The sequence below is a fragment of the Phyllobates terribilis genome, unplaced genomic scaffold (genome assembly GCF_046119375.1).
Source record: "Phyllobates terribilis strain yellow unplaced genomic scaffold, ASM4611937v1 Scaffold_11__3_contigs__length_659146591, whole genome shotgun sequence".
In the NCBI taxonomy this organism is placed as follows: Eukaryota; Metazoa; Chordata; class Amphibia; order Anura; family Dendrobatidae; genus Phyllobates; species Phyllobates terribilis.
In genome coordinates, this window is record NW_027362771.1 from 608418445 (window position 1) to 608446127 (window position 27683).

Below are 27683 nucleotides of genomic sequence, written 5' to 3' on the forward strand. Positions count from 1 at the left end.
GTCTTTAGCTCCTAGCTCCTACAGAGCTCCTTGCTGTTACTTTCCCTTGCTCTCACTCTGACTCTGACTGTTCTCTGACTCACTCAACCCTGCCCCAGATCCAGTTTATAAGGGCAGAATTCTCCCCTCCCAGTATTGGGGCAGGAGGATGTTGCATGTTTAAGGGATCCTGACCAGGAAACCTCCCACTTGCTCTCCGACGTAATATCTCTATTACTGTGGTGACCAGACCCCTGGAGTGCCACACATGGCTCTTGTAAGGGGCATTGCAGTTCCTCATAATTTTTGGAAAGCCTTCCTTTCACTGCTTAGGCCAACAGTGCACGGGAGACCCAGTTGCTTTAAATCGAAAAAAAGGTTTAGTTAATGTCCTCTGACCTCCTTGTCATTTCCAAGGGGCATTGGAGTGGCTCGAAATTTTTGGTAGGCATTGCACTCACTGTATGCCCTATAACTGTGTAGCCGAACCGCTCCTTTTGTTACAGAAACATATCCTACAAGACATATCTGGTTGACTGGCCTGATATTGATGTGAATGGTCCCTGTTCCTCCTGCTATTTCTCATTTGCCACCACCTCATCCTTCATTTATCACCTGAAGCTTTGTTTTAACGGGAGTCATAGAACTGGGATAGTAGCAGGAAAACATCTAGCAATCCTCGGAGGAGGTAGGATATGCGCCAAAACGCGGACCACCTCAGGCCTAGCCGCTACTACATACATGCGCTTGCATTCCAAGAAAACAAAGCAGATGCTAACTTCTATCATCATCATCATGCTCCTCACCTAGGCACTCTCAACTCCCCTGATGGAGAAGCCAGGGCCCACCGGAGGAGTCTGGTTCTCTGGTGGGCTCGTCCAATGCTGCCCTAAAGCAGGCCAGGCTAAGAAAAGTGTGGGGGAAGGTGACAGGAGAAATCAGGGTGGCTGGGGACCGAGCGTGGACACCCGGCCGCCGGGCGGCTGGGGACAGAGTATGGATACCTCGCTGCCAAAGAGGCCATGAGGTAGTGGCCAGCTTCGGCCTCCTCCAAACTAAAAGGCCCCATTTCAAGTGAAAGCTAGCAGTATGGTATTGCAGCCTGCGGGTGGGTGGGTGGTTGGCTGCATATTTTCGCTTGCATTGCAAGGAATGGGGGAGGTACAATTAAACACTGCCCTGGGACAAGGACTTGCACGGGGATAGTTGCAAGTCTGCATCTTCTGATGCGGCAAGGATCACTTCTGATGGGCACACTTTTAGACAGTTACCTGGGGGTGAGATGCTTCCAGGGGTCTTCCCCATGCTGATCCCTTGTCTTTTCAGCACTGTTTGCATGTGTCACACAGCACATGGCCAGATAAGGTTGTAAAATGTTAAAATGACATTTCCAGGTGAACGCATTTGTCACGGTTGAAAGCAATACAAAAGTGCAAAAACGCATGAAAAATGCTACTTGTGAACATAGCCCAATGTGTGGAGGAGTATTTTTGATTTTGGTTATTTATTTTCCCTTATACACAAGTTTTTACCGTGGAAAGTGAATTCCTTAACATATTTCACAGGAAAACCGTTTCAGTTTTGTTTTTGAACGTTTTATTGTGAGCCCGCAAAAGTGGCTTAATACCTCTGACCACGTTGTTGACAGCAGTGACCTGGGGGGCAGAAATGCTTCCAGGGGCGATCCCCATGCTGCCCCCATGTCTTTTGAGCACTGTCACTATCGTTTTGGGCACTTTTTAGGCTTTCTACAGACTGCCGGGGGTGCTGCCGCAAAAATGCTCGGGTCTCTCATAGACTAACATTGGGCTCGTTGCTCAGGTCGAGCACCCGAGTATCACGGTAAGCTCGGCCCGAGCTTCGAGCACCCCAGCATTTTAGTGATCACTCAGTCGTCACCTTGGTGAGGACACGGAAGTCTTGCCCGTTACCAGTCTGGCACCCATGGCTGACTTTATGTTACGCTGGCTTAACCGTGACCCTCGCATTGTCAAAATGTTGTGTGACAGTCATTACTGGTTGATGACACTTTTAGACCCCCTCTACAAGGAGAACTTTCACTCTCTTATTCCTGAGTTGGAGAGGTCTATAAAAATGGGGCAGTACCAGAATGCCCTTGCTGCAGAACTATTAAAAAAATTCCCATCTGAACACGGTAGCGGCAGAGGTCACAGTTCGCTGCCCAACTAAGGCATACAGGCAAGAGAGAAGCAACTCCAATCCAGCAGAGGCAGGGGAACACTGTCAATGTTGGAAATTTTTGGTAGGCATTGCACTCACTGTATGCCCTATAACTGTGTAGCCGAACCGCTCCTTTTGTTACAGAAACATATCCTACAAGACATGTGTGGTTGGCTGGCCTGATATTGATGTGAATGGTCCCTGTTCCTCCTGCTCTATCTCCTTTGCCACCACCTCATCCATCATTTATCACCTGAAGCTTTGTTTTAACGTGAGTCATAGAACTGGGATAGTAGCAGAAAAACATCCAGCAATCCTCGAAGGAGGTAGAATATGCGCCAAAACGCTGACCACCTCAGGCCTAGCTGCTACTACATACATGCGCTTGCATTCCAATGAACAGAAAGCTAAGGAGGTGGATGGCCTCATGATCATGAATAATTTACTCGTTGTATAGGAGGCCGACCACTGCTGCTGTCTACCTTCTGAACTTTGTGTTGAAGCCTGATTGACCCAGGACCCGCAATCCTCTATGTCTGGAGGACGTGTTGCATCCCAGTGTCCAACTGTGTCCCGGCTTCCACAATATTAACCCAGTGTGAAGGTGTCAGTGAGATGGACCATTCCTGGCCACATTCACTTGTCCATGTGTTTGTGGTTAGGCTGTCCTTCCCACTAAATGCACTGGGGAGGGCACAGGTAATATTTTGGTATGCGCGCTTGTGTATAAGGCGCACCGGGACAAATAGGGGTGGCTGGGGACCGTTTATGGACACCCGGCCATCCCCACGCCGCTGGTGACTGTGTGTGGGCACCCGGCCGCGGGGCGGCTGGGGACTGAGTATGGACACCCGGCCGCCCCCTGGCAGCTGGGAGCCAAGCGTGGACACCCGGCCGCCGGGCGGCTGGGGACTGAGTATGAATGCCAGGCTACCGACGCAGCCATGACGTGGTGGCCAGATTCCACCTCCACATGCCTAAAAGGCCCAATTTCAAGTGCAAGCAAGCTAGCAGTATGGTACTGCAGCCTGGGGGTGGGTGGGTGGCAGGCTGCATACTTGCGCTTGTATTGCAAGTTATGGGGGAGGTACAATTGAACACTGCCCTGGGACAAGGACTTGCATGGGGATAGTTGCAAGTCTGCATCTGCTGATGCGGCAAGGATCACTTCTGATGGGCACACTTTTAGGCTGTGACCTGGGTGTCAGAGATGCTTCCAGGGGTCTTCCCCATGCTGTTCCCATGTCTTTTTAGCACTGTATGCATGTGTCAAACAGCACATGGCCAGATAAGGTTGTGAAATGTTAAAATGACATTTCCCGGTGAATGCATTTGTCACGGTTGAAAGCAATACAAATGTGCAAAAACACATAAAAAATGCTACTTGTGAACATAGCCCAAGGTGTGCAGGAGTATTTTTGTTTTTGGTTATTTATTTTACCTTATACACAAGTCTTTACCCTGGATAGGATGTTCCTTAACCCCTTTCCGACCTGGTCAGTAATAGTATGCACCAGGTCGGGAAGGCCGGTTCAGCGGGGGCTCCAGCGGTGAGCCCGCACTGAAGCGAGCACATGTCAGCTGATTATTGGAATCACAATCCACCCGCGGCTGTTAACATGTTAAATCTCTGACAGTGGCATTTGACTCGTGCTTCCGGGAGTCCTAAGCCCCGCCCATCAGTGACCCCGTCACGTGATCGCGGGTCACCAATGGGTGGGCATGACAACTCAGGGTCTGCAGCAGACGCCTGTGGTTGTCATGTCTCAATTGCTATGAGCGCCACCTAGGTGTCAGCGCTCATAGCAAGTGAGCATTTCTCCTGCATACAAGCGATCTGCTCATCGCTTGTATGCAGTTGAAGCAATTAGACAACTGTTGCTTCTAATCTCCTCTGGAGACTATAGAAGCAAGCAGAAAGTGTAAAAAAAAGTTTTTAAAATATAAATAAAATAAAAAATATATAAAAGTTTAAGTCACCCCCATTTCGCCCCATTAAAATAAAATATATATATATATATATATAAAAAAAAAAACACATACACATATTTGGTATCGCCACGTTCAGAATCGCCCGATCTATCAATATAAAAGAAGAATTAATACAATCAGTAATCGGCGTAACGAGAAAAAAATGTTATACGCCAGAATTAAGTTTTTTTTGTCGCTACAACTTTGCAATAAAATGCAATAACGGGCAATCAAAACATCGGATCTACCCCAAAATGGTATCAATAAAAACATCAGCCCGGCACGCAAATAATAAGCCCTCACCTGGCCCCAGATTCCGAAAAATGGAGAAGCTAAGGGTCTAGGAAAATGGCGTCATTTTTTTTGTTTTTTTTAGCAAACTTTGGATTTTTTTTTCACCACTTAAATAAAAAAGAACCTATACATGCTTGGTGTCTATGAACTCATAACGACCTGGAAAATAATGATGGCAGGTCAGTTTTAGCAATCTGTGAACGTGGTAAAAAAAGGACCCAAAAAACAACTGTGGAATTGCATTTTTTTTGCAGTTTCACTGCACTTGGAATTTTTTTTCCATTTTCCAGCACAAGATATGGTAAAACCAGTGACGCTGTTTAAAAGAACAACTCATCCCGCAAAAAATAAGCCCTCACATGGCCATATTGAACGAAAATTAAAAAAGTTCTGGCTCTGGGAAAAAGGGGAGCAAAAAAGGAAAACACAAAAACAGAAAGACCCATGGTCGTTAAGGGGTTAACATATTTCACAGGAAAGCACTTTCACTTTCGTTTTTGAACGTTTTATTGTGAGCCTGTAAAAATGGCTTAATACCTCTGACCACGTTGTTGACAGCAGTGACCTGGGGGGCAGAAATACTTCCAGGGGCGATCCCCATGCTGTCCCAATGTCATTTGAGCACTGTCACTATCGTTTTGGGCACTTTTTAGGCTTTCTACAGACTGCCGGGGGAGCCGCCGCAAAAATGTTCGGGTCTCCCATAGACTAACATTGGGCTCGATGCTCGGGTCGAGCACCCGAGTATCACAGTGAGCTTGGCCCGAGCTTCGAGCACCCGAGCATTTTAGTGCTCGCTCAACACTAATATGAACCCTTTTTTCCATTTGATATTCATTCATTTGTTCGTTTTTAGCAAGCTTTTAAGTTCAGTATTCAGCCACCATGGTCTCCATAAATGCTTTCCATTCTTTCTTCTTTTCGGGATTGTTACTGATTGTGCAGTTAGAATTTAATTTAGCAAAATCTCCCATCCTTCCTGGACATTTCTTTACTTTAGAACATCCTACCTTTCCTTCCTTTTTACTGAGTCCATTAAAAACTGCCTTTCTACTGTCCAATCTTAAAATCTCAGTTTTCGCAGGTTTTCATCCTTTTGTAGTTGAAAATTATAGGATAGCATGATCGCTGCCTCCTAAGTTCTCAATCTCCTTTACTTCTTCAACCGTTTCCTAATTTTTGGTAAAAATTGGATCCAAATAAATAATGGTAGTGGTGGGATCTGAACCCACGCCTCCAGAGAAACTGGAGCCTAAATCCAGAGTCTTAGACAGATCAGCCATGCTACCTCTAACAGAAGTTTAAAGTTATTTATATCAGAAGTTTGCTTTTGATGCAAGTGGCAGAAAATATTTTATATCCAATAAGACAAAAAGACAAATGTTATTATGCAACAGCAACGTAATTATCAGGGAATTGTTTGTACATTGACTCTGGGGCACCATTTTACAAAACATATGACTTCTATCCAGATATTTAACTAATCTTTCCTCTGTTGGCTCATCCCCTAATTTTTAGATATCACTGAATTAGGTGGTATAGATTACTTGCTATGATCTCCCACATACAGGACACTCAAACATGAAGGATTCCTACACCCCTGCCTGTACGTAACAGATAATCAGAAGCAGCAGCAAGGAAGACATTATACAGCAGTGCAGAGCAGTGTAGCTATGAATCCATCACTAGGGTGACTTACTGGAAAGCAGCAGAAGCAGCATGGCTCTGTTTATGTTTGCTAATCACTCTGCTCATCCTGTATTGATAATCCTAAAAAGGAAGCAGGGATATGAGCTAGCAGTTAGACTTCATTTTACCAAGATTGATTTTGGCAAATTTTGAGAATCGTTGATCATTGATTGAACTGACATCGATGTAACATAGATGGTAAATTATGTAATTAATTCTGATGCCTAAAGCCAACATGACTATTCATATGCCGTATTCATATGTATGACTTGCTCACATGTTCCTTTTCTTCTACAGCACAGTGAAGATCACTTGATGTTACATTTGCTTTCTTAGAGAAAACAGAAGCATAACAGGAATTTAAAAGTTCATTCTTCTCAACATCATTATTGACCACTTTACCCTTTTCATCCTTTAAAAATCCTATAGCATCTTTGGCTTTTCTTTAACTTTTGACTTACTTCCAAAATCCTTTCTTATTGCTTTTGGTCTCTCTTGCAAGCCTCACTTCATTACTGGCTTTAGCTCTTCTAATGCTAGCCCACCTTTCCCTGCAGACAGCATTATATTCTTCTTTAGATATGAACCCTTCTTTTCATTTGATATTCATTTCTTTGTTCCTTTTTAGCAAGCTTTTAAGTTCAGTATTCAGCCATCCTGGTCTCCACAAATACTTTCCATTCTTCCTTCTTTTCGGGATTGTTACTGATTGTGCAGTGAGAATTTAATTTAGCAAAATCTCCCATCCTTCCTGGACATTTCTTTCCTTTAGAACATTCTACCTTTCCTTCATTTTTACTGAGTCCATTAAAAACTGCCTTTCTACAGTCCAATCTTAAAATCTCAGTTTTCGCAGGTTTTCCACCTTTTGTAGTTCAAAAGTATAGGACAGAATTACCGCTGTCTCCTAAATTATAAATCCCCTTTACGTCCTCAACTGTTTCCTAATTTTTGGTAAAAATTAGATCCAAATAAATAAAGGCAGCGGTGGGATTTGAACCCACGCCTCCAGAGAGACTGGAGCCTTAATCCAGCGCCTTAGACCACTCGGCCACGCTACCTCATACGGATGTTCAAACTTATTTAAATCAGATATTTGCTAATGATATAAGTGGCAGAAAACATTGTATATCTAATTAGACAAAAATACAAATGTTATTATGTATGAGCAACGTAATTATCAGGGATTTGTTTGTACATTGACTCTGGGGCACCATTTTGCAAAACATATGACTTGTATCCAGATATTTAACTAATCTTTCCTCTGTTGGCTCAACCGCTAATTTTTAGATATCACTGAATTAGGTGGTATAGATTACTTGCTATGATCTCCCACATACAGGACACTCAAACTTGAAGGATTCCTACACCCCTGCCTGTACGTAACAGATAATCAGAAGCAGCAGCAAGGAAGACATTATACAGCAGTGCAGAGCAGTGTAGCTATGAATCCATGACTAGGGTGACTTACTGGAAAGCAGCAGAAGCAGCATGGCTCTGTTTATGTTTGCTAATCACTCTGCTCATCCTGTATTGATAATCCTAAAAATGCAGCAGGGATATGAGCTAGCAGTTAGACTTCTTTTGACCAAGATTGATTTTGGCAAATTTTGAGAATGGTTGATCATTGATTGAACTGACATGGATGTAACACAGATGGTAAATTATGTAGTTAATTCTGATGTCTAAAGCCAACATGACTATTCATATGCCGTATTCAAACGTATGACTTGCTCACATGTTCCTTTTCTTCTACAGCACAGTGAAGATCACTTGATGTTACATTTGCTTTCTTAGAGAACACAGAAGCAAAACAGGAATTTAAAAGTTCAGTCTTCTCAACATCATTATTGACCACTTTACCCTTTTCATCCTTTAAAAATCCTATAGCATCTTTGGCTTTTCTTTAACTTTTGACTTACTTCCAAAATCCTTTCTTATTGCTTTTGGTCTCTCTTGCAAGCCTCAATTCATTACTGGCTTTAGCTCTTCTAACGCTAGCCCAGCTTTCCCTGCAGACAGCATTATATTCTTCTTTAGATATGAACCCTTTTTTCACTTGATATTCATTTCTTTGTTCCTTTTTAGCAAGCTTTTAAGTTCAGTATTCAGCCATCCTGGTCTCCATAAATGCTTTCCATTCTTCCTTCTTTTCGGGATTGTTACTGATTGTGCAGTGAGAATTTAATTTAGCAAAATCTCCCATCCTTCCTGGACATTTCTTTCCTTTAGAACATTCTACCTTTCCTTCCTTTTTACTGAGTCCATTAAAAACTGCCTTTCTACAGTCCAATCTTAAAATCTCAGTTTTCGCAGGTTTTCCACCTTTTGTAGTTCAAAAGTATAGGATACAATTACCGCTGTCTCCTAAATTCTCAATCCCCTTTTCTTCCTCAACTGTTTATTAATTTTTGGTAAAAATTAGATCCAAATAAATAATGGCAGCGGTGGGATTTGAACCCACGCCTCCAGAGAGACTGGACCCTTAATCCAGCGACTTAGACCGCTCGGCCACGCTACCGCATACGGATGTTCAAACTTATTTAAATCAGATATTTGCTAATGATATAAGTGGCAGAAAACATTGTATATCTAATTAGACAAAAATACAAATGTTATTATGCATGAGCAACGTAATTATCAGGGATTTGCTTGTACATTGACTCTGGGGCACCATTTTGCAAAACATATGACTTGTATCCACATATTTAACTAATCTTTCCTCTGTTGGCTCAACCGCTAATTTTTAGATATCACTGAATTAGGTGGTATAGATTACTTGCTATGATCTCCCACATACAGGACACTCAAACATGAAGGATTCCCACACCCCTGCCTGTACGTAACAGATAATCAGAAGCAGCAGCAAGGAAGACATTATACAGCAGTGCAGAGCAGTGTAGCTATGAATCCATCACTAGGGTGACTTACTGGAAAGCAGCAGAAGCAGCATGGCTCTGTTTATGTTTGCTAATCACTCTGCTCATCCTGTATTGATAATCCTATAAAGGCAGCAGGGATATGAGCTAGCAGTTAGACTTCATTTGACCAAGATTGATTTTGGCAAATTTTGAGAATCGTTGATCATTGATTGAACTGACATCGATGTAACATAGATGGTAAATTATGTAATTAATTCTGATGCCTAAAGCCAACATGACTATTCATATGCCGTATTCTTATGTATGACTTGCTCACATGTTCCTTTTCTTCTACAGCACAGTGAAGATCACTTGATGTTACATTTGCTTTCTTAGAGAACACAGAAGCAAAACAGGAATTTAAATGTTCAGTCTTCTCAACATCATTATTGACCACTTTACCCTTTTCATCCTTTAAAAATCCTTTAGCATCTTTGGCTTTTCTTTAACTTTTGACTTACTTCCAAAATCCTTTCTTATTGCTTTTGGTCTCTCTTGCAAGCCTCACTTCATTACTGGCTTTAGCTCTTCTAACGCTAGCCCACCTTTCCCTGCAGACAGCATTATATTCTTCTTTAGATATGAACCCTTCTTTTCATTTGATATTCATTTCTTTGTTCCTTTTTAGCAAGCTTTTAAGTTCAGTATTCAGCCATCCTGGTCTCCATAAATGCTTTCCATTCTTCCTTCTTTTTGGGATTGTTACTGATTGTGCAGTGAGAATTTAATTTAGCAAAATCTCCCATCCTTCCTGGACATTTCTTTCCTTTAGAACATTCTACCTTTCCTTCCATTTTACTGAGTCCATTAAAAACTGCCTTTCTACCGTCCAATCTTAAAATCTCAGTTTTCGCAGGTTTTCCACCTTTTGTAGTTCAAAAGTATAGGATAGAATTACCGCTGTCTCCTAAATTCTGAATCCCCTTTACTTCCTCAACTGTTTCCTAATTTTTGGTAAAAATTAGATCCAAATAAATAATGGCAGTGGTAGGATTTGAACCCACGCCTCCAGAGAGACTGGAGCCTTAATCCAGCACCTTAGACCGCTCGGCCACGCTACCTCATATAGATGTTCAAACTTATTTAAATCAGAAATTTGCTAATGATATAAATTGCAGGAAACATTGTATAACTAATTAGACAAAAATACAAATGTTATTATGTATGAGCAATGCAGTTATCAGGGATTTGTTTGTACATTGACTCTGAGGCACCATTTTACAAAACATATGACTTGTTTCCAGATATTTAACTAATCTTTCCTCTGTTGGCTCATCCACTAATTTTTAGATATCACTGAATTAGGTGGTATAGATTACTTGCTATGATCTCCCATATACAGGACCCCCAAACATGAAGGATTCCTACACCCCTGCCTGTACGTAACAGATAATCAGAAGCAGCAGCAAGGAAGACATTATACAGCAGAGCAGAGCAGTGTAGCTATGAATTCATCACAAGGGTGACTTACTGGAAAGCAGCAGAAGCAGCATGGCTCTGTTTATGTTTGCTAATCACTCTGCTCATCCTGTATTGATAATCCTAAAAAGGCAGCAGGTTTATGAGCTAGCAGTTAGACTTCTTTTGACCAAGATTGATTTTGGCAAATTTTGAGAATGGTTGATCATTGATTGAACTGACATGGATGTAACATAGATGGTAAATTATGTAGTTAATTCTTATGCCTAAAGCCAACATGACTATTCATATGCCGTATTCATACGTATGACTTGCTCACATGTTCCTTTTCTTCTACAGCACAGTGAAGATCACTTGATGTTACATTTGCTTTCTTAGAGAACACAGAAGCAAAACAGGAATTTAAAAGTTCAGTCTTCTCAACATCATTATTGACCACTTTACCCTTTTCATCCTTTAAAAATCCTATAGCATCTTTGGCTTTTCTTTAACTTTGACTTACTTCCAAAATCCTTTCGTATTGCTTTTGGTCTCTCTTGCAAACCTCAATTCATTACTGGCTTTAGCTCTTCTAACGCTAGCCCACCTTTCCCTGCAGACAGCATTATATTCTTCTTTAGATATGAACCCTTCTTTTCACTTGATATTCATTTCTTTGTTCCTTTTTAGCAAGCTTTTAAGTTCAGTATTCAGCCATCCTGGTCTCCAAAAATGCTTTCCATTCTTCCTTCTTTTCGGGATTGTTACTGATTGTGCAGTGAGAATTTAATTTATCAAAACCTCCCATCCTTCCTGGACATTTCTTTCCTTTAGAACATTCTACCTTTCCTTCCATTTTACTGAGTCCATTAAAAACTGCTTTCTACAGTCCAATCTTAAAATCTCAGTTTTCGCAGGTTTTCCACCTTTTGTAGTTCAAAAGTATAGGATAGAATTACCGCTGTCTCCTAAATTCTCAATCCCCTTTACTTCCTCAACTGTTTCCTAATTTTTGGTAAAAATTAGATCCAAATAAATAATGGCAGCGGTGGGATTTGAACCCACGCCTCCAGAGAGACTGGAGCCTTAATCCAGCGCCTTAGACCGCTCGGCCACGCTACCTCATATAGATGTTCAAACTTATTTAAATCAGAAATTTGCTAATGATATAAGTTGCGGGAAACATTGTATAACTAACTAGACAAAAATACAAATGTTATTATGCATGAGCAATGCAGTTATCAGGGATTTGTATGTACATTGACTCTGGGGCACCATTTTACAAAACATATGACTTGTATCCAGATATTTAACTAATCTTTCCTCTGTTGGCTCATCCACTAATTTTTAGATATCACTGAATTAGGTGGTATAGATTACTTGCTATGATCTCCCATATACAGGACCCCCAAACATGAAGGATTCCTACACCCCTGCCTGTACGTAACAGATAATCAGAAGCAGCAGCAAGGAAGACATTATACAGCAGAGCAGAGCAGTGTAGCTATGAATTCATCACAAGGGTGACTTACTGGAAAGTAGCAGAAGCAGCATGGCTCTGTTTATGTTTGCTAATCACTCTACTCATCCTGTATTGATAATCCTAAAAAGACAGCAGGGATATGAGCTAGCAGTTAGACTTCTTTTGGCCAAGATTGATTTTGGCAAATTTTGAGAATGGTTGATCATTGATTGAACTGACATGGATGTAGCATAGATGGTAAATTATGTAGTTAATTCTGATGCCTAAAGCCAACATGACTATTCATATGCCGTATTCATACGTATGACTTGCTCACATGTTCCTTTTCTTCTACAGCACAGTGAAGATCACTTGATGTTACATTTGCTTTCTTAGAGAACACAGAAGCAAAACAGGAATTTAAAAGTTCAGTCTTCTCAACATCGTTATTGACCACTTTACCCTTTTCATTCTTTAAAAATCCTATAGCATCTTTGGCTTTTCTTTAACTTTTGACTTACTTCCAAAATCCTTTCGTATTGCTTTTGGTCTCTCTTGCAAACCTCAATTCATTACTGGCTTTAGCTCTTCTAACGCTAGCCCACCTTTCCCTGCAGACAGCATTTTATTCTTCTTTAGATATGAACCCTTCTTTTCACTTGATATTCATTTCTTTGTTCCTTTTTAGCAAGCTTTTAAGTTCAGTATTCAGCCATCCTGGTCTCCATAAATGCTTTCCATTCTTCCTTCTTTTCGGGATTGTTACTGATTGTGCAGTGAGAATTTAATTTAGCAAAACCTCCCATCCTTCCTGGACATTTCTTTCCTTTAGAACATTCTACCTTTCCTTCCATTTTACTGAGTCTATTAAAAACTGCCTTTCTACCGTCCAATCTTAAAATCTCAGTTTTCGCAGGTTTTCCACCTTTTGTAGTTCAAAATTATAGGATAGAATTATCGCTGTCTCCTAAATTCTCAATCCCCTTTACTTCCTCAACTGTTTCCTAATTTTTGGTAAAAATTAGATCCAAATAAATAATGGCAGTGGTGGGATTTGAACCCACGCCTCCAGAGAGACTGGAGCCTTAATCCAGCACCTTAGACCGCTCGGCCACGCTACCTCATATAGATGTTCAAACTTATTTAAATCAGAAATTTGCTAATGATATAAATTGCAGGAAACATTGTATAACTAATTAGACAAAAATACAAATGTTATTATGCATGAGCAATGCAGTTATCAGGGATTTGTTTGTACATTGACTCTGGGGCACCATTTTACAAAACATATGACTTGTATCCAGATATTTAACTAATCTTTCCTCTGTTGGCTCATCCACTAATTTTTAGATATCACTGAATTAGGTGGTATAGATTACTTGCTATGATCTCCCATATACAGGACCCTCAAACATGAAGGATTCCTACACCCCTGCCTGTACGTAACAGATAATCAGAAGCAGCACGGAAGACATTATACAGCAGTGCAGAGCAGTGTAGCTATGAATTTATCACTAGGGTGACTTACTGGAAAGTAGCAGAAGCAGCATGGCTCTGTTTATGTTTGCTAATCACTCTACTCATCCTGTATTGATAATCCTAAAAAGACAGCAGGGATATGAGCTAGCAGTTAGACTTCTTTTGACCAAGATTGATTTTGGCAAATTTTGAGAATGGTTGATCATTGATTGAACTGACATGGATGTAGCATAGATGGTAAATTATGTAGTTAATTCTGATGCCTAAAGCCAACATGACTATTCATATGCCATATTCATATGTATGACTTGCTCACATGTTCCTTTTCTTCTACAGCACAGTGAAGATCACTTGATGTTACATTTGCTTTCTTAGAGAACACAGAAGCAAAACAGGAATTTAAAAGTTCAGTCTTCTCAACATCATTATTGACCACTTTACCCTTTTCATCCTTTAAAAATCCTATAGCATCTTTGGCTTTTCTTTAACTTTTGACTTACTTCCAAAATCCTTTCTTATTGCTTTTGGTCTCTCTTGCAAGCCTCACTTCATTACTGGCTTTAGCTCTTCTAACGCTAGCCCACCTTTCCCTGCAGACAGCATTATATTCTTCTATAGATAAGAACCCTTCTTTTCATTTGATATTCATTTCTTTGTTCCTTTTTAGCAAGCTTTTAAGTTCAGTATTCAGCCATCCTGGTCTCCATAAATGCTTTCCATTCTTCCTTCTTTTTGGGATTGTTACTGATTGTGCAGTGAGAATTTAATTTAGCAAAATCTCCCATCCTTCCTGGACATTTCTTTCCTTAAGAACATCCTACTTTTCCTTCCTTTATACTGAATCCATTAAAAACTGCTTTTCTACAGTCCAATCTTAAAATCTCAGTTTTCGCAGGTTTTCCACCTTTTGTAGTTCAAAAGTATAGGGTAGAATTACCGCTGTCTCCTAAATTCTCAATCCCCTTTACTTCCTCAACTGTTTCCTAATTTTTGGTAAAAATTAGATCCAAATAAATAATGGCAGCGGTGGGATTTGAACCCACGCCTCCAGAGAAACTGGAGCCTTAATCCAGCGCCTTAGACCGCTCGGCCACGCTACCTCATACGGATGTTCAAACTTATTTAAATCAGATATTTGCTAATGATATAAGTGGCAGAAAACATTGCATATCTAATTAGACAAAAATACAAATGTTATTATGCATGAGCAACGTAATTATTAGGGATTTGTTTGTACATTGACTCTGGGGCACCATTTTGCAAAACATATGACTTGTATCCAGACATTTAACTAATATTTCCTCTGTTGGCTCAATTGCTAATTTTTAGATATCACTGAATTAGGTGGTATAGATTACTTGCTATGATCTCCCACATACAGGACACTCAAAAATGAAGGATTCCTACACCCCTGCCTGTAGGTAACAGATAATCAGAAGCAGCAGCAAGGAAGACATTATACAGCAGTGCAGAGCAGTGTAGCAATGAGTTCGTCACTAGGGTGACTTACTGGAAAGCAGCAGAAGCAGCATGGCTCTGTTTATGTTTGCTAATCACTCTGCTCATCCTGTATTGATAATCCTAAAAAGGCAGCAGGTTTATGAGCTAGCAGTTAGACTTATTTTGACCAAGATTGATTTTGGCAAATTTTGAGAATGGTTGATCATTGATTGAACTGACATGGATGTAACATAGATGGTAAATTATGTAGTTAATTCTTATGCCTAAAGCCAACATGACTATTCATATGCCGTATTCATACGTATGACTTGCTCACATGTTCCTTTTCTTCTACAGCACAGTGAAGATCACTTGATGTTACCTTTGCTTTCTTAGAGAACACAGAAGCAAAACAGGAATTTAAAAGTTCAGTCTTCTCAACATCATTATTGACCACTTTACCCTTTTCATCCTTTAAAAATCCTATAGAATCTTTGGCTTTTCTTTAACTTTTGACTTACTTCCAAAATCCTTTCGTATTGCTTTTGGTCTCTCTTGCAAACCTCAATTCATTACTGGCTTTAGCTTTTCTAACGCTAGCCCACCTTTCCCTGCAGACAGCATTATATTCTTCTTTAGATATGAACCCTTCTTTTCACTTGATATTCATTTCTTTGTTCCTTTTTAGCAAGCTTTTAAGTTCAGTATTCAGCCATCCTGGTCTCCATAAATGCTTTCCATTCTTCCTTCTTTTCGGGATAGTTACTGATTGTGCAGTGAGAATTTAATTTATCAAAACCTCCCATCCTTCCTGGACATTTCTTTCCTTTAGAACATTCTACCTTTCCTTCCATTTTACTGAGTCCATTAAAAACTGCTTTCTACAGTCCAATCTTAAAATCTCAGTTTTCGCAGGTTTTCCACCTTTTGTAGTTCAAAAGTATAGGATAGAATTACCGCTGTCTCCTAAATTCTCAATCCCCTTTACTTCCTCAACTGTTTCCTAATTTTTGGTAAAAATTAGATCCAAATAAATAATGGCAGCGGTGGGATTTGAACCCACGCCTCCAGAGAGACTGGAGCCTTAATCCAGCGCCTTAGACCGCTCGGCCACGCTACCTCATATAGATGTTCAAACTTATTTAAATCAGAAATTTGCTAATGATATAAGTTGCGGGAAACATTGTATAACTAACTAGACAAAAATACAAATGTTATTATGCATGAGCAATGCAGTTATCAGGGATTTGTTTGTACATTGACTCTGTGGCACCATTTTACAAAACATATGACTTGTATCCAGATATTTAACTAATCTTTCCTCTGTTGGCTCATCCACTAATTTTTAGATATCACTGAATTAGGTGGTATAGATTACTTGCTATGATCTCCCATATACAGGACCCTCAAACATGAAGGATTCCTACACCCCTGCCTGTACGTAACAGATAATCAGAAGCAGCAAGGAAGACATTATACAGCAGTGCAGAACAGTGTAGCTATGAATTTATCTCTAGGGTGACTTACTGGAAAGTAGCAGAAGCAGCATGGCTCTGTTTATGTTTGCTAATCACTCTACTCATCCTGTATTGATAATCCTAAAAAGACAGCAGGGATATGAGCTAGCAGTTAGACTTCTTTTGACCAAGATTGATTTTGGCAAATTTTGAGAATGGTTGATCATTGATTGAACTGACATGGATGTAGCATAGATGGTAAATTATGTAGTTAATTCTGATGCCTAAAGCCAACATGACTATTCATATGCCGTATTCATACGTATGACTTGCTCACATGTTCCTTTTCTTCTACAGCACAGTGAAGATCACTTGATGTTACATTTGCTTTCTTAGAGAACACAGAAGCAAAACAGGAATTTAAAAGTTCAGTCTTCTCAACATCATTATTGACCACTTTACCCTTTTCATCCTTTAAAAATCCTATAGCATCTTTGGCTTTTCTTTAACTTTTGACTTACTTCCAAAATCCTTTCGTATTGCTTTTGGTCTCTCTTGCAAACCTCAATTCATTACTGGCTTTAGCTCTTCTAACGCTAGCCCACCTTTCCCTGCAGACAGCATTTTATTCTTCTTTAGATATGAACCCTTCTTTTCACTTGATATTCATTTCTTTGTTCCTTTTTAGCAAGCTTTTAAGTTCAGTATTCAGCCATCCTGGTCTCCATAAATGCTTTCCATTCTTCCTTCTTTTCGGGATTGTTACTGATTGTGCAGTGAGAATTTAATTTAGCAAAACCTCCCATCCTTCCTGGACATTTCTTTCCTTTAGAACATTCTACCTTTCCTTCCATTTTACTGAGTCTATTAAAAACTGCCTTTCTACCGTCCAATCTTAAAATCTCAGTTTTCGCAGGTTTTCCACCTTTTGTAGTTCAAAATTATAGGATAGAATTACCGATGTCTCCTAAATTCTCAATCCCCTTTACTTCCTCAACTGTTTCCTAATTTTTGGTAAAAATTAGATCCAAATAAATAATGGCAGTGGTGGGATTTGAACCCACACCTCCAGAGAGACTGGAGCCTTAATCCAGCACCTTAGACCGCTCGGCCACGCTACCTCATATAGATGTTCAAACTTATTTAAATCAGAAATTTGCTAATGATATAAATTGCAGGAAACATTGTATAACTAATTAGACAAAAATACAAATGTTATTATGCATGAGCAATGCAGTTATCAGGGATTTGTTTGTACATTGACTCTGGGGCACCATTTTACAAAACATATGACTTGTATCCAGATATTTAACTAATCTTTCCTCTGTTGGCTCATCCACTAATTTTTAGATATCACTGAATTAGGTGGTATAGATTACTTGCTATGATCTCCCATATACAGGACCCTCAAACATGAAGGATTCCTACACCCCTGCCTGTACGTAACAGATAATCAGAAGCAGCACGGAAGACATTATACAGCAGTGCAGAGCAGTGTAGCTATGAATTTATCACTAGGGTGACTTACTGGAAAGTAGCAGAAGCAGCATGGCTCTGTTTATGTTTGCTAATCACTCTACTCATCCTGTATTGATAATCCTAAAAAGACAGCAGGGATATGAGCTAGCAGTTAGACTTCTTTTGACCAAGATTGATTTTGGCAAATTTTGAGAATGGTTGATCATTGATTGAACTGACATGGATGTAGCATAGATGGTAAATTATGTAGTTAATTCTGATGCCTAAAGCCAACATGACTATTCATATGCCATATTCATACGTATGACTTGCTCACATGTTCCTTTTCTTCTACAGCACAGTGAAGATCACTTGATGTTACATTTGCTTTCTTAGAGAACACAGAAGCAAAACAGGAATTTAAAAGTTCAGTCTTCTCAACATCATTATTGACCACTTTACCCTTTTCATCCTTTAAAAATCCTATAGCATCTTTGGCTTTTCTTTAACTTTTGACTTACTTCCAAAATCCTTTCTTATTGCTTTTGGTCTCTCTTGCAAGCCTCACTTCATTACTGGCTTTAGCTCTTCTAACGCTAGCCCACCTTTCCCTGCAGACAGCATTATATTCTTCTTTAGATATGAACCCTTCTTTTCATTTGATATTCATTTCTTTGTTCCTTTTTAGCAAGCTTTTAAGTTCAGTATTCAGCCATCCTGGTCTCCATAAATGCTTTCCATTCTTCCTTCTTTTTGGGATTGTTACTGATTGTGCAGTGAGAATTTAATTTAGCAAAATCTCCCATCCTTCCTGGACATTTCTTTCCTTAAGAACATCCTACTTTTCCTTCCTTTATACTGAATCCATTAAAAACTGCTTTTCTACAGTCCAATCTTAAAATCTCAGTTTTCGCAGGTTTTCCACCTTTTGTAGTTCAAAAGTATAGGGTAGAATTACCGCTGTCTCCTAAATTCTCAATCCCCTTTACTTCCTCAACTGTTTCCTAATTTTTGGTAAAAATTAGATCCAAATAAATAATGGCAGCGGTGGGATTTGAACCCACGCCTCCAGAGAAACTGGAGCCTTAATCCAGCGCCTTAGACCGCTCGGCCACGCTACCTCATACGGATGTTCAAACTTATTTAAATCAGATATTTGCTAATGATATAAGTGGCAGAAAACATTGCATATCTAATTAGACAAAAATACAAATGTTATTATGCATGAGCAACGTAATTATTAGGGATTTGTTTGTACATTGACTCTGGGGCACCATTTTGCAAAACATATGACTTGTATCCAGACATTTAACTAATATTTCCTCTGTTGGCTCAATTGCTAATTTTTAGATATCACTGAATTAGGTGGTATAGATTACTTGCTATGATCTCCCACATACAGGACACTCAAAAATGAAGGATTCCTACACCCCTGCCTGTAGGTAACAGATAATCAGAAGCAGCAGCAAGGAAGACATTATACAGCAGTGCAGAGCAGTGTAGCAATGAGTTCGTCACTAGGGTGACTTACTGGAAAGCAGCAGAAGCAGCATGGCTCTGTTTATGTTTGCTAATCACTCTGCTCATCCTGTATTGATAATACTAAAAAGGCAGCAGGGATATGAGCTAGCAGTTAGACTTCATTTGACCAAGTTTGATTTTGGCAAATTTTGAGAATCGTTGATCATTGATTGAACTGACATCGATGTAACATAGATGGTAAATTATGTAATTAATTCTGATGCCTAAAGCCAACATGACTATTCATATGCTGTATTCTTATGTATGACTTGCTCACATGTTCCTTTTCTTCTACAGCACAGTGAAGATCACTTGATGTTACATTTGCTTTCTTAGAGAACACAGAAGCAAAACAGGAATTTAAAAGTTCAGTCTTCTCAACATCATTATTGACCACTTTACCCTTTTCGTCCTTTAAAAATCCTATAGCATCTTTGGCTTTTCTTTAACTTTTGACTTACTTCCAAAATCCTTTCTTATTGCTTTTTGTCTCTCTTGCAAGCCTCACTTCATTACTGGCTTTAGCTCTTCTAACGCTAGCCCACCTTTCCCTGCAGACAGCATTATATTCTTCTTTAGATATGAACCCTTCTTTTCATTTGATATTCATTTCTTTGTTCCTTTTTAGCAAGCTTTTAAGTTCAGTATTCAGCCATCCTGGTCTCCATAAATGCTTTCCATTCTTCCTTCTTTTCGGGATTGTTACTGATTGTGCAGTGAGAATTTAATTTAGCAAAATACCCATCCTTCCTGGACATTTCTTTCCTTTAGAACATCCTATTTTTCCTTCCTTTTTACTGAGTCCATTAAAAACTGCCTTTCTACAGTCCAATCTTAAAATCTCAGTTTTCGCAAGATTTCCACCTTTTGTAGTTCAAAAGTATAGGATAGAATTAACGCTGCCTCCTAAATTCTCAATCCCCTTTACTTTCTCAACTGTTTTCTAATTTTTGGTAAAAATTATATCCAAATAAATAATGGCTGCAGTGGGATATGAACCCACGCCTCCAGAGAGACTGGAGCCTTAATCTAGCGCCTTAGACCACTCGGCCACGCTACCTCATGCGGATGTTCAAACTTATTTAAATCAGAAATTTGCTAATGATATAAGTGGCAGAAAACATTGTATATCTAATTAGACAAAAATACAAATGTTATTATGCATGAGCAACGTAGTTATCAGGGATTTGTTTTTACATTGACTCTGGGGCACCATTTTGCAAAACATATGACTTGTCTCCAGATATTTAACTAATCTTTCCTCTGTTGGCTCATCCGCTAATTTTTAGATATCACTGAATTAGGTGGTATAGATTACTTGCTATGATCTCCCACATACAGGACACTCAAACATGAAGGATTCCTACACCCCTGCCTGTACATAACAGATAATCAGAAGCAGCAGCAAGTAAGACATTATACAGCAGTGCAGAGCAGTGTAGCTATGAGTTCATCACTAGGGTGACTTACTGGAAAGCAGCAGAAGCAGCATGGCTCTGTTTATGTTTGTAATCACTGTGCTCATCCTGTATTGATAATCCTAAAAAGGCAGCAGGGATATGAGCTAGCAGTTAGACCTCATTTGACCAAGATTGATTTTGGCAAATTTTGAGAATGGTTGATCATTGATTGAACTGACATGGATGTAACATAGATGGTAAATTATGTAATTAATTCTGATGCCTAAAGCTAACATAAACACTCATATGCAGTATTCATACGTATGACTTTTTCACATGTTCCTTTTCTTCTACAGTACAGTGAAGATCACTTGATGTTACATTTGCTTTCTTAGAGAACAGAGAAGCCAAATAGGAATTTAAAAGTTCAATCTTCTCAACATCATTATTGACCACATTACCCTTTTCATCTTTTAAAAATCCTATAGCATCTTTGGCTTTTCTTTAACTTTTGACTTACTTCCAAAATCCTTTCTTATTGCTTTTGGTCTCTCTTGCAAGCCTCAATTCATTACGGGCTTTAGCTCTTCTAACGCTAGCCCAGCTTTCCCTGCAGACAGCATTATATTCTTCTTTAGATATGAACCCTTCTTCCCATTTGATACTCATTTCTTTGTTCCTTTTAATCAAGCTTTTAAGTTCAGTATTCAGCCTTCCTGGTCTCAATAAATGCTTTCCATTCTTCCTTCTTTTCGGGATTGTTACTGATTGTGCAGTGAGAATTAAATTTAGCAAAATCTCCCATCTTTCCTGGACATTTCTTTCCTTTAGAACATCCTACCTTTCCTTACTTTTTACTGAGTCCATTAAAAACTGTCTTTCTACAGTCCAATCTTAAAATCTCAGTTTTTGCAGGTTTTCCTCCTTTTGTAGTTCAAAATTATAGGATAGCATGATCGCTGCCTCGTAAGTTCTCAACCCCCTTTACTTCCTCAACCGTTTCCTAATTTTTGGTAAATATTTGATCTAAATAAATAATGGCAGCGGTGGGATTTGAACCCACGCCTCCAGAGAGACTGGAGTCTAAATCCAGCGCCTTAGACCGCTCGGCCACGCTTCCTCTTACATATGTTTTAACTTATTTATATCAGAAGTTTGCTTTTGATGTAAGTGGCAGAAAATATTTTATATCCAATATGACAAAAAGACAAATGTTATTATGCAACAGCAACGTAATTATCAGGGAATTGTTTGTACATTGAGTTTGGGGCACCATTTTACAAAACATATGACTTGTATCCAGATATTTAACTAATCTTTCCTCTGTTGGCTCATCCGCTAATTTTTAGATATCACTGAATTAGGTGGTATAGATTATTTGCTATGATAACCCACATACAGGACACTCAAACATGAAGGATTCCTACACCCCTGCCTGTACGTAACAGATAATCAGAAGCAGCAGCAAGGAAGACATTATACAGCAGTGCAGAGCAGTGTAGCTATGAATCCATCACTTGGGTGACTTACTGGAAAGCAGCAGAAGCAGCATGGCTCTGTTTATGTTTGCTAATCACTCTACTCATCCTGTATTGATAATCCTAAAAGGCAGCAGGGATATGAGCTAGCAGTTAGACTTCTTTTGACCAAGATTGACTTTGGCAAATTTTGAGAATGGTTGATCATTGATTGAACTGACATGGATGTAACATAGATGGTAAATTATGTAATTAATTCTGATGCCTAAAGCCAACATGACTATTCACATGCTGTATTCATACGTATGACTTGCTCACATGTTCCTTTTCTTTTACAGCACAGTGAAGATCACTTGATGTTACATTTACTTTCTTAGAGAACACAGAAGCCAAATAGGAAATTAAAAGTTCAGTCTTCTCAACATCATTATTGACCACTTTACCCTTTTCATCTTTTAAAAATCCTAAAGCATCTTTGGCTTTTCTTTAACTTTTGACTTACTTCCAAAATCCTTTCTTATTGCTTTTGGTCTCTCTTGCAAGCCTCAATTCATTACTGGCTTTAGCTCTTCTAATGCTAGCCCAGCTTTCCCTGCAGACAGCATTATATTCTTCTTTCCATTTGATATTCATTTCTTTGTTCCTTTTTAGCAAGCTTTTAAGTTCAGTATTCAGCCATCCTGGTCTCCATAAATGCTTTCCATTCTTCCTTCTTTTCGGGATTGTTACTGATTGTGCTGTGAGAATTTAATTTAGCAAAATCTCCCATCCTTCCTGGACAATACTTTCCTTTAGAACATCCTACCTTTCCTTCCTTTTTACTGAGTCCATTAAAAACTGCCTTTCTACAGTCCAATCTTAAAATCTCAGTTTTCGCAGGTTTTCCTCCTTTTGTAGTTCAAAAGTATAGGATAGAATTACCGCTGCCTCCTAAAATCTCTATCCCCTTTACTTCCTCAACTGTTTCCTAATTTTTGGTAAAAATTAGATCCAAATAAATAATGGCAGTGGTGGGATTTGAACCCACGCCTCCAGAGAGACTGGAGCCTTAATCCAGCGCCTTAGACCGCTCGGCCACGCTACCTTATACGGATGTTTAAACTTATTTAAATCAGATATTTGCTAATGATATAAGTGGCAGAAAACATTGTATATCTAATTAGACAAAAATACAAATGTTATTATGCATGAGCAACGTAATTATTAGGGATTTGTTTGTACATTGACTCTGGGGCACCATTTTGCAAAACATATGACTTGTATCCAGATATTTAACTAATCTTTCCTCTGTTGGCTCAATTGCTAATTTTTAGATATCACTGAATTAGGTGGTATAGATTACTTGCTATGATCTACCACATACAGGACACTCAAACATGAAGGATTCCTACACCCCTGCCTGTACGTAACAGATAATCAGAAGCAGCAGCAAGGAAGACATTATACAGCAGTGCAGAGTAGTGTAGCTATGAATCCATCACTTGGGTGACTTACTGGAAAGCAGCAGAAGCAGCATGGCTCTGTTTATGTTTGCTAATCACTCTGCTCATCCTGTATTGATAATCCTAAAAAGGCAGCAGGGATATGAGCTAGCAGTTAGACTTCATTTGACCAAGATTGATATTGGCAAATTTTGAGAATCGTTGATCATTGATTGAACTGACATCGATGTAACATAGATGGTAAATTATGTAATTAATTCTGATGCCTAAAGCCAACATGACTATTCATATGCTGTATTCATACGTATGACTTGCTCACATGTTCCTTTTCTTCTACAGCACAGTGAAGATCACTTGATGTTACATTTGCTTTCTTAGAGAACACAGAAGCAAAACAGGAATTTAAAAGTTCAATCTTCTCAACATCATTACTGACCACTTTACCCTTTTCATCTTTTAAAAATCCTATAGCATCTTTGGCTTTTCTTTAACTTTTGACTTACTTCCAAAATCCTTTCTTATTGCTTTTTGTCTCTCTTGCAAGCCTCACTTCATTACTGGCTTTAACTCTTCTAACGATAGCCCACCTTTCCCAGCAGACAGCATTATATTCTTCTTTAGATATGAACACTTCTTTTCATTTGATATTCATTTCTTTGTTCCTTTTTAGCAGGCTTTTAAGTTCAGTATTCAGCCATCCTGGTCTCCATAAATGCTTTCCATTCTTCCTTCTTTTTGGGATTGTTACTGATTGTGCAGTGAGAATTTAATTTAGCAAAATCTCCCATCCTTCCTGGACATTTCTTTCCTTAAGAACATCCTACTTTTCCTTCCTTTTTACTGAGTCCATTAAAAACTGCCTTTCTACAGTCCAATCTTAAAATCTCAGTTTTCGCAGGTTTTCCACCTTTTGTAGTTCAAAAGTATAGGATAAAATTACCGCTGCCTCCTAAATTCTCAACCCCCTATACTTCCTCAACTGTTTCCTAATTTTTGGTAAAAATTAGATCCAAATAAATAATGGCAGCGGTGGGATTTGAACCCACGCCTCCAGAGAGACTGGAGCCTAATCCAGCGCCTTAGACCGCTCAGCCACGCTACCTCATACAGATGTTCAAACTTATTTAAATCAGAAATTTGCTAATGATTAGTGTTGAGCCACCCCCGTAGTGTTCGAGTTCGGTTCGGTTCGTCGAACACCCGTGTGTTCGCCGAACTGTTCGTCGAACTGTTTGTCGAACACCTTCGAACACCGTTAAAACCAATGGCAGGCAAACAAAAACACATAGAAACACATAGAAAACACCTTCAAAGGTGTCCAAAAGCTGACAAACTGCTCAGAAGACACAACTAACACATGGAAAACTGACAAGTACATATAGTCATGCGAAAATAAAAGAGGTGGAGGAGTAAAAGGAGGGGGAGACACAGATATAGGCATTTCATGCCCTTCTAAAATCCAAAAAGTGAGAAGCCGACACGGCCAGTCCGCTCCTGCCCGTGCCACCTCCGTGTCGCCGGGTTTGTGCCAGAGCCGCGGTGAACCCTGTTGGCCAGCCCCCCTCTCCCAATACTGGTGCCTGTCCGCTGGTGGGTCGAGCGAGCCCCCCTGTGGTGGAGGCAGCACTAAGCTTTTTAATTTAAATTGTCTCTCTAATTTGAATGAATACACTTTAAATCCATTTACAAGGATTTATTGGAGGGCAAGTCTCATGCCAGCAGCCGCGTAATTCCAGCTCCAGTAGCGTCCACTAAAGCTGCTGCAATTAAAAAGCTTTTATAAGGATCGAGCTCGGCTGTCCACCGCAAGGCATCCTACTGCCAGTCCCAGCCCCTATGCCTTGGGGTGCCTCCTGATGCTCTTCACTGAGTATCCCATGGTCCCGAAGCATTTCCTTTGAAAAAATTAAGTGTCTAAACTACAGGTGGTGTAGCTTGCTTAACAGCCGGGATAATCCGCTGACTAGCAGACACTGCTACTAGGCACAAAGTATTTCCTGGGCTAGATGCAGTTAAAAATTTGTAATTAGATACTCTCGTTGGATGCTGAGAAAGCATTCCATAGAGTCTCCTGGCACGCCATATATGATTCTCTTAAAAAGCTTGGGGTAGGGGTCTAGGGGACCCTTTTATAGCCAAAATCACGGCCCTGTATCGCAATACGTCACCTAGGCTGAAGATAAATGGAACTGTAGCACCCTGAGGGCTCGGTTGCTACAGACGTATTGCACCTCACCCAGAGGTGTGATATCTCACTCTCAGGTAAGGATGGAGTGTGGATCAGGACCCGACACCTGCATGCATTACACCACATTGCCGTGGGGCAGGGCGACCAATATGCCCCTGAGATGGGCACGACAGTCCCTGTCCCTGGCTGGAGTGGGGGGAGAGAACACTGAGGAAGGGGAACCCTGTAGTGCAGGAGCAGGGAGGAAGCAGTTCCTGGGTGCATTGAGAAGGGAGTATAAAAGGTGGGCACCATCTTAGTTCAGTGCAGAGAAGTCTGAGCAGAAGTGGCAGGGAGCAGGGGCCCTGCATGAGCTCTGATCCGGAGGCGGGCCTAGTAACAAAGGCCCAGGCCTGGAAGAGGGAGAAGGAAGGAAGAGGAGCGGAGAAGGCTCCAGGAACGAGGATTGAAGGGATCCCAGGGGTGCGGACGGGCGAGTCGCCACCGCACGCCCGAATCCACCTGCGTGGAGGGGTCAGGCCAAAGGGGGAGACCGGTCCCCGAAACTAGTGGAGGCAGGAAACGACCCTCAGATAGAAACCGGAGGCTCTGACATTTTATGTGGCGCAGCCCCTCGCTACACCCGCTAGGAAGGCACCACATAGGGTCAGGGAAACTGGCGCCAAGTTTACCAAGAGGAGGCCCGAGGCAGCCGGACAGAAGTGTTGGTAAGAAAGGCCAGACAAAGGACACACAAAGGGGGTCCTGTGAAGTGCTCCAAAGTTATCTGGGAGCTGTCTGAGCCCCTCACCTGGTGAGCACAGTACGACGTGAGCAGCCGTCACCTGCAGACGTGGTCTGGATAATAAGAACTGTGAGTAAAGGCCCTGGACTGCATCACTGACTCCGTGTCGTTACTGCTGCTGCCCTGCACCATCACCCCCATCCTCCGCATACACTGCCCTGAGGCTATACTCCTCCCGTGGGGAGTTATGCTACGCTCTGCTGCACCCACAACACCAGCCTCAGCGGTCTGCCCTGGAGCGGCGGTTCACTCTGACCGCAATCCACGGGTGGCGCAGTCGGACATTTAAACATCAAAACCACATGAATAGTTCCGCCACTGGTTTGACCGCCCTGAGCCACGGAACCGGGTCGCCGCCACGAAGACTACAACCACCAGCATCCACCAAAAAGGGTCCGGCTCCGGGTGTCCCAAGGCCCAGGGGGTGCGTCAGAACATTTTCATCACCTTTCACAATCACCAATGGGACAAGGCAGGGATGTCCTCTGTCCCCTCTCTTATACATCCTAGTGACGGAGCACCTGCTCTCATCAATTCGCCATAACCCCAATATTAGGTGGATTGAGGTGGGAGGCACCGAGTACAAGTGCTCTCTATTTGCTGATGATGTCCTAGTATATATCACTCAATCACATATATCCATTCATGCTGTTATGGCTGAAATAGATCACTTTGTTACATGGTAAAATTTTAAAATCAATGCAGCGAAGTCTGAGGCCCTCGATGTCTCCCTCCCCAAATCCATATAGGATTCCATCCAGTCCAACTTTCCCTTTGCCTGGCCCTCACAGGGTATCAAATACTTAGGAATTCCTATTCATAGAGACCTCTCCCATCTATGTTATCTTAATTTTGGGCCCTTTATTGAACAATTCCATACAGACCACGGTTGGCAAGTTAGAACTGTAAGATTCACTACGTGAACCGCTGGTGTTTTGTGGAAAAGCACATGTACACCGCGTTCCAAATTATTATGCAAAAAGTGTTTAGGAGTGATAAGGGAAGAATTTGTTTGTTTGTCAGTTAAACTCATTGATGGTGATGTGTGTCAGGGCTCTTTATATCACTGTAAGCAATTGCAGACACCTGTGCTAATTAGTTTGGCAGGTGTGTCCAATGAAAGGCAAGACTACTTAAGAAG

General features: G+C 40.5%; 11 non-coding genes across 11 annotated transcripts; all 11 read right to left on the reverse strand.

Moving 5' to 3' along the window:
- Positions 1-7093: 7093 nt before the first annotated feature.
- TRNAL-AAG (transfer RNA leucine (anticodon AAG)) lies at positions 7094-7175 on the reverse strand. Its single transcript has one exon. It is a non-coding gene; the product is annotated as a tRNA-Leu (tRNA).
- Positions 7176-8553: 1378 nt separating this feature from the next.
- TRNAL-AAG (transfer RNA leucine (anticodon AAG)) lies at positions 8554-8635 on the reverse strand. Its single transcript has one exon. It is a non-coding gene; the product is annotated as a tRNA-Leu (tRNA).
- A 1379-nt stretch (positions 8636-10014) lies between these two features.
- TRNAL-AAG (transfer RNA leucine (anticodon AAG)) lies at positions 10015-10096 on the reverse strand. Its single transcript has one exon. It is a non-coding gene; the product is annotated as a tRNA-Leu (tRNA).
- Positions 10097-11473: 1377 nt separating this feature from the next.
- Positions 11474-11555, reverse strand: TRNAL-AAG (transfer RNA leucine (anticodon AAG)). The gene has a single exon. It is a non-coding gene; the product is annotated as a tRNA-Leu (tRNA).
- A 1379-nt stretch (positions 11556-12934) lies between these two features.
- On the reverse strand, positions 12935-13016 carry TRNAL-AAG (transfer RNA leucine (anticodon AAG)). Its single transcript has one exon. It is a non-coding gene; the product is annotated as a tRNA-Leu (tRNA).
- A 1376-nt stretch (positions 13017-14392) lies between these two features.
- Positions 14393-14474, reverse strand: TRNAL-AAG (transfer RNA leucine (anticodon AAG)). Its single transcript has one exon. It is a non-coding gene; the product is annotated as a tRNA-Leu (tRNA).
- Positions 14475-15852: 1378 nt separating this feature from the next.
- On the reverse strand, positions 15853-15934 carry TRNAL-AAG (transfer RNA leucine (anticodon AAG)). The gene has a single exon. It is a non-coding gene; the product is annotated as a tRNA-Leu (tRNA).
- Positions 15935-17310: 1376 nt separating this feature from the next.
- TRNAL-AAG (transfer RNA leucine (anticodon AAG)) lies at positions 17311-17392 on the reverse strand. Its single transcript has one exon. It is a non-coding gene; the product is annotated as a tRNA-Leu (tRNA).
- A 1376-nt stretch (positions 17393-18768) lies between these two features.
- On the reverse strand, positions 18769-18850 carry TRNAL-AAG (transfer RNA leucine (anticodon AAG)). The gene has a single exon. It is a non-coding gene; the product is annotated as a tRNA-Leu (tRNA).
- A 2838-nt stretch (positions 18851-21688) lies between these two features.
- TRNAL-UAG (transfer RNA leucine (anticodon UAG)) lies at positions 21689-21770 on the reverse strand. Its single transcript has one exon. It is a non-coding gene; the product is annotated as a tRNA-Leu (tRNA).
- Positions 21771-23130: 1360 nt separating this feature from the next.
- On the reverse strand, positions 23131-23212 carry TRNAL-AAG (transfer RNA leucine (anticodon AAG)). The gene has a single exon. It is a non-coding gene; the product is annotated as a tRNA-Leu (tRNA).
- Between the last annotated feature and the right edge of the window lie 4471 nt (positions 23213-27683).